Source organism: Magnolia sinica, chromosome 14 (assembly GCF_029962835.1).
Source record: "Magnolia sinica isolate HGM2019 chromosome 14, MsV1, whole genome shotgun sequence".
Classification (NCBI taxonomy): Eukaryota; Viridiplantae; Streptophyta; class Magnoliopsida; order Magnoliales; family Magnoliaceae; genus Magnolia; species Magnolia sinica.
In genome coordinates this window covers 58,124,957-58,144,485 of record NC_080586.1, presented here as the reverse complement: position 1 = coordinate 58,144,485, position 19,529 = coordinate 58,124,957, and the positions used below count along the sequence as shown (strand labels likewise).

Here is a 19,529-nt window from a genome sequence, read left to right as displayed (position 1 = left end):
CGAAATATTTCGTTGGTAATAGTAAGTCGACAACTTATACCGATGAAATATTTCGTAAGTAATAGTAGGTTGAAAACTTATACCGATAAAACATTTCTTAGGTAGAAATTAATACAAATATTTATACCAACAATCTAGATATGAGATATACTGACGAAATAATTCGTCGGTAATAGCGGTCTTATGCCGACGAACATATTTCGTAGGTAATGGTTTATACCGACGAAATATTTTATAGGAAAAGTTTATACTGATGAATATATTTCGTAGGTAATAGTTTATACCGACGAAATATTTTGTAGGTAAAAATCGATCTATATATGAGATATACCAATGAAAGAATTCGTCGGTAATAGCTGGCTTATGCCGACAAACATACTCGTTGGTATTATTAATCCACAGTTTTACTGACGAAATATTTCGTCGGTATAAGTTGTGTTTACCGACGAAATATATTATTTTTTGCCTACCAAAAGTAACATGTTTTGCTGACGGTTTTTTTCGTCGGTATTTGTTTTACCATTGCTGATGAAGTAATATTTCGTCGAGAAAAGCCTTAGCCACGGTCTTATTGCGATGATATTTCCGATGACATATTTCATCAGTAATAATCATTACCGACGAAAAAAGATAAAATAACGATAAATGTCATCGGTAAAAGAGCAATTTCCTGCAGTGAGAGATCTCACAAACGTTCAACGTGGCAGATATGTATGAATATCATGAACCGAGTCTGTTGAATAACTCGGGAATAAGTTATTTTTGAGTGGAGGGGACTGATGTAGGGTAAGCTGCAGATGCATTCTTAACATAGTTGGACCAAAAGAAGCCCGAACTGAAGCGGAAGTAATCCATCCAATCTAGGCCCAGTCCTACATAAGCCATAACGTAACTTGGCCCCAGGCATATCCAATTTGAAGAAATTCATTCTAGATAGGGAGAAATTGCCTTTTAAAGTGTTGACCATTAAATTAATCATAGTTTTTTATCCAAGCATTGTCACGAAACACATTACCTATCGATCTTTATGTAATGATGGTTCCAGGGTCAACCAACTTGGACAGTAGGTCACATCCATCCATTTCGCAAGAAATGCACACTTGTAGTTCAAAAATGGGATTTTAGGAAACTTTACTATTTTTAGTAATTTCAATGTCTTTTTTAGAGATTGATTGTAATCATGCTAGGAATCCACAGATAAGATTAATTTATGATTTATTTTTTTACAATACTTATTATTGTAGAAGTTCTATTCTAGTTGAATTAAGACTTGTATTAAGTTATAATTTTGCAGTTTAAGTAATTTTGAATTAGAAATTTATTTTTATCTTTTTATAAGTGATGTCATCATGAAATCTTAAGGATTTTGAATAATAAATTTTCAATATTTTCTTTTTATCTTATGGATTTAAGAATAATCCTATGAATTCAAGATTGAAGATGAACGGTGGTCTTTCTCTTCAAGCTCTTGCTTGTGTCACCTTGGGAGGACATTTTTGCACGCGTCACTATTCTTGCTATGATATACACTTCAACATGAAATTTTACCGCTCTCAGCATGTAAAACTGATATCATGAAAAGGAGCAACGGCAGTATCTTTGCAACAAAACCATAATATATTTTGTATTCTACTACAAAAACAATCCTTATATACTCTTTCCAGCAAACGGTTCCCATATACAGAATGTAAAGTGAAAGTTTGGCAGAGTTAACATAGGCCTTCCGAGCATAAAATTTGTAAATAAATATCCAAACAACCATTTGATAATAGAATCCAAACTCTATTATTCTCTATAAGACTTGTAAATATAGATCCAAAATATCCTTTTAGAACATAATCCAAATCCTCTATTCTCTTAAGCAAACAGGAAGACATTTTGAGTCGGGATATTTACGTACATAGACCTAGAACAAAGGAAAAATAACCAATCAACCAAGAGGTAGATACCTAATGATATGGATACGTCCTATGAGGACATGAATCAAGCAATATTATACAGGGTTCGAATTCCCTGTATATCATCCCCATTCAAATCCACTTTCTTCACCCCATCAGAAATATGTGAAAACATTATAGCTTCACGCACTGAAGAGTGGCCAAGTCCAAGTAAATGCCCAATCTCATGCATGACAATGGATTCCACATCGAAGGCACCTGCAACTGGGTCAGTGGCCCACCTTTCATCCGCATCGAAATGGAACCTTCCATTAGGAGGTTCAAAAGCATGTGCAAGTATTCCACTGCTCCCATCAAATGGGGCCGTGTCACCATGATTTCCCCTATAAAATTCGATCTTGAGTTCCGCAGTGTTAACATTTTGAGTCACCTGGAACGTGAAATGACTCACGCACGCCCATCTATCGAAAGGACTTCTACAAATAAACCTCAGGTCCTGTGCACCAATGACCTGAACTCTAGGGAGGAAACCATAGGTGATCTGTCTCTTGTGGGATTTAATCTATATGTGGAATAGGCCCACGGATCTGTCTGTGCATGGGACATGGCGATCAGGGGTTTAGATAGCGTACCTAGATGAGATGCCACCATGGAAGCTGGATAAGAATACCAGAATACTAGAATTCCTGTAGAACTTAGGATCTTCCTTTCCTTCACACCCTTTCTGCAACTCAAAAGATGGGACTCGAATTCTGTCATGGTGTAGGATCGGGGACCCAGCTCTCTTTTATAGAGTCTGTGCAGAGAGAGTTTGAAACCCATCACAACTCTCTCTACCACTCTCTACATTGCAGTATCCTAGTTCAACTCAAATTACTGTCTGCGAAAGACAGCTATAGCATTCCAGCCCTAGTACGCAAAGCTACGCAGATAGACTGCGTAGCGCATCACCTGAAGTGGGGCCCACTGTTCTACTTAATCATCAAGTCCAACTAAATGACAATCTAGACTGTTGATCAGTAAGGCCCACTAAATAGAGTTCTTACATTCTCCCACTTGGGCATCATTGAGCAACGTCAATGATAGTCATATAGAATAATTTTGAAAATAAGTTTTGAACTTTTTAGAAAATATCCAAATGGATAACCAATGAAATAGTTGGACAATATGAGTAACACTATTCAATCTAGTCAATTAAGACTGTCAGTATCGAAATGCGGTAGTCATCACAACATTTAATTTAGGTGAAGTGAGACTAAGCACGATCACAAGTACTTTCAATCTTAACGACATAGATCACAAACTAAGAAATGTGGTATAAGGATTATATACTTTAGTGTGATGATATGTGCTTATCCTTAAGAGGTCCTAAAGCTTTTACATGTCTCCAACAAGACACAACTGTAGTTCTACTTACTCAAAATTTATGCATATATATAGAGAAGCAAAAATAAATCTTTATATCAAAATCATCCAAATAAACTGTATAAAAATGAGATCTCTAAGTGTTAATGAAAATCAAAATACGCTCAACTCCCACTAACTGAAAACATCTGTGGGATCAATGACTCTCATGGATGTTACATGCTCTTGAAATAGTGTGATAGGGAGTCCTTTAGTGAGCGGATCTGCAATCATCTGCTTAGTGCCGATGAATTCCACGGACACTTGATGATTCTGAACCCTTTTCTTTACAACAAGATACTTGATGTCGATATGTCTCGACCTTGATGAATGCTTGTTGTTACTAGAGAAGGAAATAGCAGCCGAATTTTCACAAAATATTCTCAATGGTTTCGGGATATGCTCCAGTACCCGCAAACCTGAGAAGAAACTCTATAACCATAGTGCCTGATTAGATGCCTCATGGCAGACAATAAATTCAGCTTTCATAGTGGATGAGGCTGTGGTAGATTGTTTCACACTTTTTCACGACACAGCTCTTCCCACCATCAGAAGATGTATCCTGAAGTAGACTTTTTAGTATCAACGCAGCCTGCAAAGTCTGCATCTGAATATCCGATCAACTCCAACTGATCAAACCTTCTATATGTGAGTCCGAAGTCCTTCGTTCTCTGAAGATACCGTAATACTTTCGTCGCAGCTATCCAATGTTGCATTCCTGGATTAGATATATATCTTCCCAACATTCTAATGGCAAAGGCAATGTCCGGTCACGTACAGACTTGAGCATACATGATGCTCCCTACTACTGATGCGTACGAAAATTCTTTCATTTGATTCTTTTCTAAATCATTCTTTGAACACTGAAATAGACCAAATTTGTCGCCCTTTATAATGGACGACTTTCCTGAAGCACAATTTTGCATTCCATACCTTTCGAGTACCCTGGTAATATAGGCCCTCTGTGACAAGCTGAGAAGTCCAAGTGTTCTGTCACGGTGAATCTCAATGCTGATGACGTAAGAAGCTTCGCCAAGGTCTTTCATTTCAAACCTTTGAGATAAGAATTTCTTGGTGTCACTTAACATCCTGGTATCACTACTAGCCAACAGAATGTCATCAACATACAAAATCATCATAACGAACTTACTCCCACTGGTTTTAATATAGATGCATTCATCTGCAGTGTTTTCTACCAAACCATATGAGGAAATTACTTCATGAAACTTAAGGTACCACTGTCGCGATGCCTGTTTCAACCCATAGATGGACTTCTTAAGTTTGCAAACCAAATGTTCTGAGCGAGTAGCTACAAAACCTTCGTGCTGCAACATGTACACATTTTTATTCAGATCCCCATTGAGAAATACAGTTTTTACATCTATCTGATGTAACTCTAAATCCATATGAGCTACAAGAGCCATTGTGATCCTGAATGAGTCTTTCTTGGATACTGGAGAGAAAGTCTCCTTACAGTCAATACCCTCACGTTGGTTAAAACCCTTGGCAACAAGTCGGGCTTTATACCTTTCGACATTACCCTTGGAGTCCCTTTTGGTTTTAAATATCCATTTAGAATCAATCGGCCTTCTTCCAGTAGGTAACTCTACAAGATCTCATACTTTATTGTCCTGCATAGATTTTAGCTCATCTTTCATGGCATCAAACCAACGAGAAGAATCAACACTTTGTTTGACTTGTGTAAAGGATTCAGGATCCTTTTCCACCCCTATGTCAAAGTCGTGCTCCTATAAGTATACGATATAATCATATCGATTTACAGGCCTTCTCTCTCTTTCATATCTTCTCAATGGTTCAGCTTGTTAGGTTTGATCTTGATTTTCCTCATCAGTGGTTTGTATATAAGGTTCTACATAATGCTCTGCAGTGATTGCAGAATCAACTGTATCAGTAATATCCACATGATCTGGATTGACTATGACTGGAGTCACAGTCCTTTGTTCCTCAAATACAAAATTTCTTATGTTCGTACTCCCACTGTTTTCAGTTTCCTGAATGAATCTAGCATTCTCAGTCTCAACAATCTTGATGGAGTGGGAAGGACAATAAAATCGATGCCTTTTGATCTTTCTGGGTATCCAATGAAGAAACAACTTACGGTTCTAGGATCAAGCTTCTTTTCATGCGGGTTATAAACTTTGGCCTCAGCAGGACAACCCCAAACATGTAGATATTGGAGACTTGGTTTTCTCCTATTCCACAACTCAAAAGGATTTTTGCTTATTGCTTTGCTGGGAACCCTGTTTAGTATAGGAAGTGTGGATTGAATCACCCCATAGAGATTGTGGCAATGTCAAATTGCTAACCATTCTTCGCACCATATCCATAAGGGTACAATTGCGTCTCTCAGTCACTCCATTCTGCTTTGGAGTACCATGCATAGTGTACTAAGCAACAATGTCACAATCTTGTAGGTATTTAGCGAATGACCCTAGATTGCGTCCTGATTCGTCATATCTGCCATAGTATTCACCGCCACAGTCAGATCTGACAACTTTAATTCTCTTATCGAGTTGATTTTCAACTTCGGCCTTGTAGATTTTAAAAGCATCCAAGGCATCTGATTTTTCATTAATAAAGTATAGGTATCCGAAGCGAGAGTAGTCATCTATAAAGGTAATAAAATATTTGTGTCCACTCCATGATGCTGTAGGGAATGGTCCACAAATGTCTGTATGTATTAACTCTAATAGACCTACACTCATGGTTGCACCGTTCTTTCTAGTTCTAGTCTGTTTCCCTTTTATTCAATCATTGCATACTTTATAGTCAAAGAAGTCTAGAGAATGTAAAATTCCTTCTCGCACAAGCCTATTTAAACTCTCACGAGATATATGGCATAGCCGTTGTACCACAATATGGAGAAATTTTCATAGTCTAGCCTTCACTTAGATCCCATTTTAATTTCATGGAAGGTATTAATATTATAGACGCGAGAGGCAATCAAGTCTAACTGGTATAAGTTATTTGCTACAGAGCCGGTTCCAACTTTAATCGAATTAAAGTAAATTCTAAGACTTTTATTTCCAAAGTGAAATGAATATCCCAACTTATCCAAACAGGAAATTGAAACTAAATTACGCCTTATAGACGGCACACAGAATGTATCTACTAAATTCAATAAATGACCAGACTTCAACTTAAGCCTATAGACTCCTATTGCCTCCATGTCTACCTTGACACCATTGCCTATGTATATGAGCGCTCTGCATTAGTTGGTGGCCTAGCCTATAGTAATTCCTGCATAGAAGTGTATATGTGAATAGTAGTTCCTGAATCTATCCACTAGGAATCTGCTGACACATCGGTTAGATTAGATTCAAAACAGATAAGAACAGAATGATTACCTTTCTTTATGAGCCAATCCTTAAATCCTTCGTAGTCTTTCTTTAGATGTCCCACCTTTTAGCAAAAGAAGCACGATTTGCCTTTAACCCGTTTGCATTTAGATCCATTTCTAAATTGATTCTCATGGTTTTCAGATGGAGGACCAGAGAATCCATTATTAGAAGCTTGTTTCCTTTTCCTTTTACATTTATTCCCCTGCCCATGCCCTTGTCCTGAAGTCACCATATTAACATATTCAATTTTTACCATCTGCATGATCCTGTATTCTTCTTGGACGTACTGAGTAATGTGTTCATCCAATGTCCACATGTCCTTCAGAGTGTTATAGTTTACCAGGAACATGCCGAATTGGAAAGGTAGGTTGTTCATGATCAAATGAACCAGTTGATCATTAGTGAGTACAAGCCCTAGAGCATGGATCTTAGAAACAAGTTCAATCTGCTCTACAATGTATTCACGGATGTTGCCTTTTCCATTGTAGGACAAGCAAGTCAATTTATTCAGAAGAATGCCCACTTCAGATTTATCAGATTTCTTGAATTATTTTTCCATTTTAGTCAGGAAAACTTTGGCCTTATTTGTTTCAGGCATGGCACCCTTCATCGATTCAGAAATTGAATACTTAATGACTTTTAAGCATGTATCATTTGATCTAAACCATGCAACCTATCGATTATATTCAGCTTCAGTGGCATTATCAGATGGCTTTGGCGGTTCTGGTGTTATTAGGGCTAGATCTAATTAAAGATAGCCCAGTACAACTTCAATGACGCTCTTCCATTGAGCGTAATTAGATCCATTAAGGGCAGGGACTTGATTCTGATTAGTTGGAATTGAGACTGAAATAAAATAGATGTATTTATACTCACATTAGCTCATAATTTCACAAAGCAATTTAGTGAATGTAAATAAATATCAGGTAAATTTAATCAATTCAGTTGCTAAGGGAGGCATCAACTAAATCATCCAGGATGACGATGGGCCCAACCATCTTATCCTGGTAGGAATCTGTTACATCATCATCATTCCTCCTGTGGGCGGTAATAACAACTGTTAGTGATCCTCCTGAACATGAAGCTAAGTGATGTCAGTCACGTAAATCTGAGACACTCAACACCTGTGGGTGAGATGAGTCTTTCAGCTTTACATCACCAGCACCATTTACTTCACCCGTTCACATGATTGCCAAACGGTAATCGTCTATTTTTTTGTTACTGTATGCATGAAAAAATGTGAACGCAACTGTATGCAATCCTCCTTATCCCAATGTTATAAGTCTGTACTTGTAAAATTTTCATCGATTAAGGTCACTATGGTGGCTAACACAACCAAATCCAACATTACAAATATAAACTTAGGATTGCGATTATAATCCTGCCTCTCAATGGATTATATCCAAATTAGTCTAATACGGTCCACAAGATGGTCGGTATTGATCATTAAAAAATATAGGAACCTTAAAGTGAAACATACGAATAATTTTCACATTATATAATCCAATGGTCCATATCAACTATAAAAGGTGGGTAATGGGCTATAACTGGGCCGAATTAAGACTCTGAATGATGTGTTCACCATCAATGAGCATTTTAATTTAGACCTTTTAACATTTACATGATAGACATGGTTAAATAGATCCCTGCATTAGATTCCTTAAGATTGATAGTTTAGATCCAATGCAAATGATCCACGTGATTAAAGGTTTATTTTCTTTATCGTCTATCTTATGAATGGTATATATAGATCAGATGGGGCCAACATATGATCTTAATGGAATGTGATTAAATGGTCCAAAAGATGGGTCGGACAACCATTTATGCATATGAACTACAGATGGGCCCAGAACAAGTATCAGGACCAACAAAGGATTTAAAGTTGAACCTGTATACCCGACTAATGAAACCGGATTCTCAGATCTGATTAACACCCGTAATCAGGTTCGAATGCTTGTCCAGTTAAAGAAAGGGAGGATATCTCCCGACCGTAGAAGGGTAGTAGGCCCTAGCTTTAGATGGGGTCAGTCTCTGACCTAGCTATTGGAAAACGGTCTATTTTCAACCGAACAGCGGCTAGAAGAGAGGAATGGAGATCTCCTCTGATACAAGAGACCATGGCCGAATCGAGAGTCCTCGTCGCTGCCATCCTTCTCGAATCCGACACAGGTGGTTTCTTCCTCATGGTTGAGAGAAGAAGCATACACCTACAACCATGAAAATGGTTGCCGCGGCTGAAGATGAAGAGGACAAGCACGACAAGGTTTATAAGGCCATGCGTGGAGGCAGAAGAAACCAGATTGGGCCGAATCGGAGATTATACATAGAGCCGGTGGTGGACAGAGCATACATGGCTACCTCCATCGATAACACAGGTAAGGGTATGTAAAATCCCCAGTTTTGGGATTATCGGCTTCGAATCTGGGCTTTGAAATCATGAATCTAGAATCCCTAATTGAATGTCTGCATTTAGGGGTTCGAATCCCAAATCCCTAATTTTTTATTTTGGGGATTCTGAATCCGAAAATCCGTAATTTCACAATTTGGGGATTCCTATTTGAAAATCCCCAATCGACATCTGGATTTGGGGATTCGAATTCGAAATCCCTAATTCTGGATGTTCGAATTGAAATTCCCAATTTGAATAATTATTTTTAGAGTTTTCGAAATTCAAATCCCTAATCTGAATATTTTTGGATTCAGTGGTTCGAAAATCCCTGATCACAACTGTTTCAGGAATTCGAAAATCCCTGATGTGATCAGATATACCTAGATGTGATCATCCATACCTATGCATAGATGGCTTTGATACCAACTGTGGGATTTAATCTATATGCAGAATAGGCCCACGGATTTGTCTGTGCATGGGACATGGCAATCAGGGGTTTAAATAGCATACCTAGATAAGACGCCACCATGAAGTTGGATAAGAATACCAGAATACTAGAATTCCTGTAGAACTTAGGATCTTCCTTTCCTTCACACCCTTTCTGCAACTCAAAAGATGGGACTCAAATTCTGTCGTGGTGTAGGATTGGGGACCCATCTCTCTTTTATAGAGTCTGTGGAGAGAGAGTTTGAAACCAATCACAACTCTCTCTCCCACGCTCCACATTGCAGTATCCTAGTTCAACTCAAATTGCTGTCTACATAAGACAGTTATAGCATTCCAGCCATAGTACACAAAGCTGCGCAGATAGACTGCGCAACGCATCACCTGAAGTGGGGCCCACTGGTCTACTCAATCATCCAGTCCAACTGAATGACAATCTTGACCATTGACTAGTAAGACCCACTAAATAGAGTTCTTACATCTCTTGGAAGGAGGCCACCTGGGGTTGCTGGGAAAAAGTTGAAATGAGCCACGGTGTGGTGCATCTACAATGTCTGGGACACCACACCATGGCAACGCCACTTCTTGCAGCGTCTTCCCATCTGCCAATAACATTGAGATGGTAGTTGAGCTGGTAAGTCTTAACTGCCTGACTCCAGGGAATCATCAACTGTGTCGTCGTCACCACTGCCAGTTTTATTGTGGTTATGGTGAGGGAGGAACCAAACTTCTCAAGATATTACTTGATTGTATGGAGCCCTTTCACAGTCTGACCCTTGTGACATCCCTCTAGGGACTTGAAGGGTTCCTGATGTTGTTTTGTGGAATGGGACTGGATGGAAAGAGGGAACAATAGAAGCATAAGAAGGTGAAAAAGAGGGGAAGTAATAAAAGTAGAGCATGGTTTGGATGTCATTGCTATTCTTTTATTACTTTGATGCTCAAAATCTCTTACGTTTGAGGAGTTGAATACCAATCCACTCTATTTACAGTGGGCATGTATCTCAAAGAATCATGTTGCACGAGAGCAGATTGCATGTGCCCCCGGGCAAGGAGATATACCGGTGCCCGAGGTTGTGTGGGTCTCACAGATATGTCCATTACAAATCCACTCTGTCCATTTGTTTTTAAAGACAACAATTAGATAGGATTTCTCGGGCAGCTCCAAAAGTCAGATAGGCCACCACAAACTAAAAAGTGTTAACAGAAACATCTACGTCGAAACCTTCTTAGAGTTGAACATGATTTTGACATACCATCCAGACCGTTCACATGGTTATTATCACTCAGGTAAAATTATAGGAACAAATATCATCCCGATACAAAACTTCTTTCACCCCGGGCATTCAATCCCCACTATTTCATGTGGTATGGCCAACATGAGTTTTGGATATATATGATTGAGTTTTAGATTCCCACCCTATTGTGGTCTTTAAAAATAGATGGACGGAGTGGATTTGTCGCGCTGTGGGCACCACACAGCCCCAGGGACAGGTATATTTATGTGCCCAGGGCACATGCAATCCGCTCTCGTGTTGCACATGCACCGGATCGGTGCAAAGTCGTGGTCTCGATCTTCTCCGTTAGGCTAGAAATAAGGCATGCTTAACGTGGTGACCAGATGTCCAGGTATTTTGATTTGGGAAATTGACCGTACTGGCCTCGATGTATGGTCAAATTCTCTAAAGAGATTCAACCTTTCACATATTCCGACAGTGGCCTCCTACCAAGCTTCCGAAAATTACTTGGACCAAAATGTCTTTTGTCCTTGGATAAGTAGTTGTCTGGTTTTTCAGTGAATAAGAAGTTACGTCGTATTTAATGACATGTACGGAACCCTTTTTTTAGACGTGGGCAAGGTCAACTCGTGGGGCCCACACTGATGTATGTGTATAATCCATGCCACCCATCATTCTTGCTATGTCATTTTAGGAGGGCCCAAATATCAACTTGATCCAGAGCCAGTAAGGGCCACATAATAGAAAATAATGGTGATGGTGTCAACCACTGTTGATACTTTCCAGGCTTATTACATTATTTGTTAGAAGTAGACACCACACAAGGCAGGACTTTTTGAGCTCACGGTGAGCTAGTCGACAAGGTGGATGGAATGGATCACCCCATTGTGGGCCTTAAGCTATGGTACCAATGGCTGGGTAGTAAAGGAAGTTAACACGTGAAAACCACGATCCATATAACATGAAAACCACGACCCATATAACATGACAACTACGACCCATGCAAACCAAGACCCATGTGGGCCCACATTGATGTATGTATATAATCCATGCCGCCCATCCTTTTTGCCGTGTCATTTTAGGCTTATGGACCAAATTTCAAGCTGATCCAATGCTCCTATGGGCCACAAAATAGAAAATAATAGTGACTATTGAAACTTTACAGGTTCACTGTGATGTTTGTTAGAAGAGTCCATGGCAAGCTGGACGACAAGGTGGATGGATCGGATCACCCCATTGTGGGCCTTAGGCTATAGTACTGATGGCTAGGTAGAAAAGGAAGTGAATACGTGCAAACCATTATCCATATAACATAACAACCACGACCCATATAACATGACAACTACGACCCATGCAAACTATGACACATATGGGCCCACATTGATGTATGTGTATAATCCATGTCGCCCATCCTTTTTGTCATGTCATTTTAGGGCTAGGGACCAAATATCACCCTGATCCACTGCTCATGTGTGCCACAAAATAGAAAATACTAGTGACTGTTGAAACTTTCCAAGCTCACTATGACGTTTGTTATAAGTGAACACTGCCCAAGTCAGGATTTTTTGGGCCCATGATGAGCTGTTCGACATGGTGAATGGATCAAATCACCCCATTCCGGGCCTTAGACTATGGTACCAATGGCTGGGTAGTAAAGGACGTGAATACGTACAAACCACGATCCATTTAACACGACAACCACGACCCATATAATATGACAACTACAACCCATGTAAACCACGACCCATATAGGCCCACATAAATGTATGTGTATAATCCATGCCGCCCATCCTTTTTGCTGTGTCATTTTAGGCATAGGGACCAAATATCACCCTGATCTAGTGCTCATGTAGGCCACAAAATAGAAATACTGGTGACTGTTGAAACTTTCTAGTCTCACTGTGATGTTTGTTAGAAGTGGACAATGCCCAAGTTAGGACTTTTTGGGCCCACAGCAAGCTGGCCGACAAGGTAGATGGATCAGATCACCCCATTGTGGGCCTTAAGCTATGGTACAAATGGTTTGGTAAGAAAGGAAGTGAACACGTTGAAACCCACCATCCATACAACATGAAGACCAGGACCCATATAACATGTCAACTATGACCCATGCAAACCATGACCCAAATGGGCCCACACTGATGTATGTGCATAATCCATGCCGACCATCCTTTTTGTCATGTCATTTTAAGGGTAGTGCCCAAATATCAGCTTGATCTAGTGCTTGTGTGAGCCACAAAATAGAAAATAATAATGATTGTTGAAACTTTTCAGGTGCATTGTGATGTTTATTAGAAGTGGACATTGCCCAAGATAAGACTTTTTGGGCCCATGACAAGCTGGCCGACATGATGGATGGATCAGATCACCCCATTGAGAGCCTTAAGCTATGGTACTAACGGTTTGGTAGAAAAGGAAGTGAACACATTGAAAACCACAACCACGATCCATGCAACATGACAACCACAACTCATATAACATGGCAAGTATGACCCATGCAAACTACGACCCAAGTGGGCCCACAATGATGTATGTGTATAATTCATGCCGCCCATCGTTTTTTGTCGTGTAGTTTTAAGGCTAGGGACCTAATATCACCTTAATCCAGTGCTCATGTGGGCCATAAAATAGAAAATACTAGTGACTGTTCAAACTTTCCAAGCTCACTGTGATGTTTGTTAGAAATGGACACAGCCCAAGTCAGGACTTTTTAGGCCCATGACGAGCTAGCCAACACGGTGAATGGATCGGATCACCCCATTCTAGACCTTAGGCTATAGTACCAATGGCTGGGTAGAAAAGGAAGTGAACACATGCATGAAAAGGCCGAGCTAAAAGTCCTAGAGGAGCGGGGGGGGGGGGGGGGGGGATGAAAAGGACTGCCAAATTAAAAATTAAATGCGGAATTTAAACAAATATAATTAAAGATAGCAATTAAACAATCCCACAATGTAGAAATGTAAAACAACCTCAAGTGTACAAGTATTGAAAGACTGATATAGATGTTGTTCTAAGGACAACCTTACACCAAAAACCAATGGCTTATGGTAGGATAACCTGATTCCTAGAACGGTCTGTGTATCAAAATCTCAAACTGATACAGAGGAATAAAGAAATAAATAGCAAAGGAAATAACTAAGCTATTACAATATTCCCACACTTGCATAAAAGAAATTACAACATTCTCCACAAATGCATAAAGGGAAAATACAACATCCACAAAAAAAATATTCAATCAATCACCACAAGACCAGAAATTATAGTGGTTCGCTTGTGTGTACACCAACTTTTTAGAAAAATAGCCACATAACTACTCTACTCCTAATATCCCCACACAGTGGATATTAGCGTTCACTAAGAAATAGGATTTTTCAAGTTCACCTAAAACCCTCACAATTGTGTCTTTCAAGTGGGCTTACACAATTAAAAAACACCATACTCTGAGTTTTCTAGATCACCTCAGACAAACTAAAATAAAGAGATTTTTCTGGCACAATCTCAACGAAACCAAAAACAATGAATTTACAAAATAGTAAAATACTTATATGGATATTCTCCTTTGTTGCAGCCCGGAGAACCAATTCGGAGTAGAAGTTCAATGTAGATGTTCAATGTTCACACTCACTTGTGAAAAGGTTCTAAGTTCAAAATTGATTTTAAATTAAATCAACTTGGGCTAGCTTGATTTGATTTTGATTCCAAGAAATGGGAAAACTTCAATCCCTCTTTCAAATAAAATTAGAATGCAGAATACAAAATCTAATGCAAATAAAGCTAATTAAAGAGAATATAAAATGAGCACTAAATAGCTTAAGAATTTCACTAACTTATCTCTAAGAGCAACATATTGATTTTATTTAAATTGGATATTAAACTCTGAAATTCATGCTCTATTTATAAGTGTAGAAATCGCACCTTCGACTAGTCTTGAGGTCAGTTCGACTGGTTGAAGGACCAACAAACTTTTGAAAATTTGGGCACAATAAGAACAGACCGTTCCACGACTGATCGAAGGACCTGCTCGACCGGTCAAGCGGCCTCCATGACCGGTCAAGTCCTGTCCACGATTGGTCATGTGGAACCCTTTTTAATTGTCGGACTTTGAGTCGAGCCTGCAGGACTAGTCGAGCACTATTCACACAACCGGTCGAGCAGTCTTTAGGACTAGTCGAGGCAATAAAAAAATTTCAAAAATTAGTAACAGACTTAGGACTGGTCGAGGATTTCTTGGACTGGTCAAGCTAGTGCTAGGACTAGTCGAACTTAGTCAAAGACTAGTCAAAAAACAGATTATGCACTTATAAAATGACCCAATTAAATTATGTATTCAAAATGACCTATCCTATAGTCAATCTAGGGTCATTCATACCTTATAAGCAATGTATGAACATTGAATCTTCTTTTTCTTCAGTTGATAGTCATTCTTTGAAGTTTACGAACCTTGAGATCTTGACATATGATGAAGTTTGAACTTGAGACCTTTTGAAGCTTGAATTTGTAATACATTGAAGCTTGAGCTTGAGGTACTTGATTTGTACTTCAACTTGAACTTTGAGTATAAAAGTAAAGACTTGCCTTTAAATATAGCTTTGAAATCTTGAACTTTGAAACTTGGAGTGAACTATGTACTTGAACTTGTATATCTCTTAATCTTGCATTTGAAGTTCTTGAGATAAAGACCTTTGATCTTGTACATGAGATGCCCTATCTTGAATATGCAGATGAGCTATACAAGACACAGATTCCAAGAGGTTTTGACACTACAAAATTTGACAATCACAGGAGCTAGAAAACATAGCACTTACAATCTCCCCCTTTGTCAAATTTGTGATAAAACACACTTCATTAAAATAACATAAGCATTCCATGCATAATAAAGAATCATACACTAGTTATTAACAAGTCAAAACAATTCGCATCTACTCCCCCTTACTTACTCCCCCTTACAAAATAAAAATAAAAAATTCCACAATCCACAATTCACACATATCATAAGCATGATAAAATTCTCTCCCTTTTTGTCACAACATGACAAAGGAAGGAACCAATAAATGATAGTGGAAGTAGATAAATAAGAAAGAATAAGAAGAGTAATGAGGAATAAATGAACAAGATATTCAAGATAGTAAATTCATAAACAAGCATTGTTCAATCATGATCAACCATGTTCAACCCGGAAAACAAAAGAACTCCAAGTATCTAAAAGGTTATTACAAACCAAATGACCAAAAACTAATCTGAACCCGATGAAGGAGCAGGTATTGTAGGATCAATCTGATGAAGTCTTTTGTTATTACGCCTTAGATACTTGCGCATATATTTAAATTACAAATCATGGGACACATTCATGTTTTCAACCTTTTCCTCAAGTGAGCGCAAACGCGCATCAAAATCAAATGGCTGATAATTAGGATTATCTGCTGAATCGGATTCGATTTCATAAAAAATATCATCCATATTGATGTCATCTAGAGGCAAATCACCTTCTTCTTCATTTGCGGCATCAGCTCCACCAGCACCCATATTGACTTGGCCTAGGGCCAACTTCAAATTAATCTTATTAATATTGGAGTTGTTGAATGGTAAGTGATAAATTGGAGCTTCTCCTATAGGCATAGCCACTAAACTATGTGTGGCCAACACAGTCATAAGATACGCGAAGGGAATGTCACTGTCCTGGATGGAGACAGAACTAAATGATGCAATGACAAATCAAGGAAGGAAGACATACAGATGTACCAGAGATGATGGAATGAAGAATACAGACCATAAACATAGTGAGTTCAGTTTTGTTACCAGAACGAGGATAAACATTCAAAATGAATATCCTGTGAAGGATTTTGTATCTGGGTAATAAATACTTTTAGGTAAGCACATTTCTAGCAATATTCCGTTCTGCATCTATATTCCATAAATCTCTAGTAAGCATACGTTTCTCAGTTTCAGATGGTTTTGCTACTAAAGTGCTAATGGGAATACCTTCATCATTGATAGGTAAATCCATTAAGCCAGAAATAAGATGTCAATCCACATCAATTGGACCTTCTCTAGTTGAGATAGTGAATGTTAGATTTTCAGTAGAAAAATCAGTAATGCAAGCATACATAGCTTACGCAATGGAGCGGTATGCTGGCCCACCCTAAAGCAATATGTTATCTTATCTCACAGACTGAAGGAGAGGAAGGATATCAAATAGAGCTAGATGATCAACATTAACAGGTCGTTCAACTATAACATTGTGCAACCGAATATCTCGCACATAAGAAGGATCATCTTCGGGTGACCGAAGGTCGCGTACTGTTATAGGAGTCGACTTAGAAGTAGAGGGACCACGAGCTCATTTCTTTTTGGCTCTACCATCCATTTGTACCAAAGATAACAAAGAACAAAGAGATTACAAAAGATGTAGAGAGGGTTTTCACTATATCAGATTTTTGAGGAGAAAACCCTAAAAACAACTATGAATTAAGAAATAAATCACACCAATGATGAAAAGGGAGTGCAAAAAACTTGATTCTACAAAGAAAATGAAAACCATACAGTAACCTTGAAGAAATAGGAGATGGGTTCGACCGGTCGACCTAGGAGCTGTTGGAGAAGACACGCAAAATAAGGAAAAAGTAATTTTTCCCCCAAATAAAGCAACAAACCTGCGCTACATGGCTAGTCGAGTATATTCTTGATCGGTCGTGCCATGACTGGTCGAGTATATATTTGACTAGTCATGCACAGCCCAAAATATGCACTTTTCATAAAATTTGAAATTTTAAAAAAAATAACAAAAATGTACATTATGATACAGAAATGCATGAATAATCAATTTAAATTGCACATACTAAGATTAAATTTCAATTTAGCAAACCTGCTTTTGTCAAGAAGTTTGTGAATATGTCAGCAAGTTGAGTCTTAGTCGGAATATATTCCAAAGAAATTGTCTTTTCTTCCACTAATTCATGAATGTAGTGATATCTAATGTCAATATGTTTGGTTCGTGAATGCTGGATTGAATTTTTAGATATATTAATTACACTGGAATTATTAAAATATAAAACCATAGTATCTTGAGTAATTCCGTAATTGCTTGATATTCTTTTCATCCATACAAGTTGAGTACATGCATTACCTGCTGCAATGTATTTAGCCTCAGCAGTTGAGAGATATACAAAACTTTATTTCTTACTTTGCCAAGAAATTAAACGGTTCTCAACATAGAAATAACTAGCACTGGTTGATTTTCAGTCATCAATGTTACCAGCCTAACTAGCTAATTGCACACTAGTATCATGTAGATACCAGAGACCAAAATTAGCTGAACTAGCGATGTATCGCAAAATGCGCTTAACATCAATTAAATGTGACTCTTTAGGGTCAGATTGATATGTAGTGCAAATTCCTATGTTAAATGCAATATCAGGTCAGCTTGTAGTTAAATAAAGTAAACTTCCTATCATACTGTGATATAGCTTAGGATCCACATTCTTACTTGTATAGCCTTTTGAGAGTTTTAAGGTAGTACTCATAGGAGTATCAAAATTTTTCCCATTCTCAAATCTGAACTTTTTAACTAAGTTTAGAGCATACTTGGTTTAAGAGATAAAAAAATCATCAGGTTGTTGTTTAACTTGTAACCCTAAAAATAATTCAATTCTCCAACCATGCTTATTTCGAGCTTAGATTTCATAAGATCTGCAAACTCAACATTCATGTTAGTACAGGTAAATCCATAAATAATATCATCAACATAAATTTGCACTATTAAAATGTGATCATTATGTTTCTTTATAAATAATGTCTTATCAACACTTCCCATTATAAAGTTATGACTTAGTAGAAACTTAGTCAACTTTTCGTACCATGCCCTGGGAGCTTGTTTTAAACTGTAAAGGGCCTTTTTTAAGACGTATACATGATCAACATTCTTAGGGTCTTCAAAACCTGTTGGTTTTTCAACATACATTTCTTCATGCAAATCACCATTTAAAAAAGTACTTTTTACATCCATTTGATATATTTTGAACTTTCTAAAGCATACAATGGATATAAATAGTCTGATTAATTCAAGACGAGCTACTGGGACAAAGGTTTCATCATAATCGATGCCTTTAATTTGAGTGTACCCTTGTACAACCAGCCTAGCCTTGTTTCTAATAATATTATCAAGTTCATCAGACTTATTTTTGAAAATTCATTTTGTTCTGATAATGTGTTTATCTTTCGATCTTAGAACTAAGTACCAAACATCATTTCTAACAAATTGATTGAGCTCTTCTTGCATCGCAACTATAGTTTTCGTCAGTAAGAGTTAATTCTTGAAGTTAAATTCAAGCCATTTTTTTATGCAAGTTAGCTTGGCATTTAATGGTTGAAGTGGATTTCATATAATTATCAAAGGTGGGCCTACCTCTCATGATCCTTTTCTGTCCTATGGAGAACCTCTTCCCTTGACTTAATTACAAGTGCCTTTATAAGGTAATTGCTATCAAAGAAGTAGTACTTGACATCAGACATGAGCTAGAAAAGTATGTTGCATGATATGTTAATTTGAATCAATTAACCATTCCTCATTAGAATTGTTCGGAATTCCACATCAACTTTTAGTTCACTTTTGTCAGATATGACTTGGCTTATAGCATTGTCAAACCTAATTTTACTTGCTTTTCCCTTTTGGATGGTGCCTACTTTTCTTGCACATGGTTGCAAGTTTCATCATTCTTGAATATGAAGCAATTAAAAGTAAACAAAATATCAGAATCATCAAAGAATGCATGAAATGATCCCAATTTTCAGAAATTTA

At 37.9% G+C, this 19,529-nt stretch overlaps 1 pseudogene; it reads right to left on the bottom strand.

Moving 5' to 3' along the window:
• Positions 1-1,767: 1,767 nt before the first annotated feature.
• Positions 1,768-19,243, bottom strand: LOC131224983 (metalloendoproteinase 1-like; annotated as a pseudogene).
• Positions 19,244-19,529: the final 286 nt, after the last annotated feature.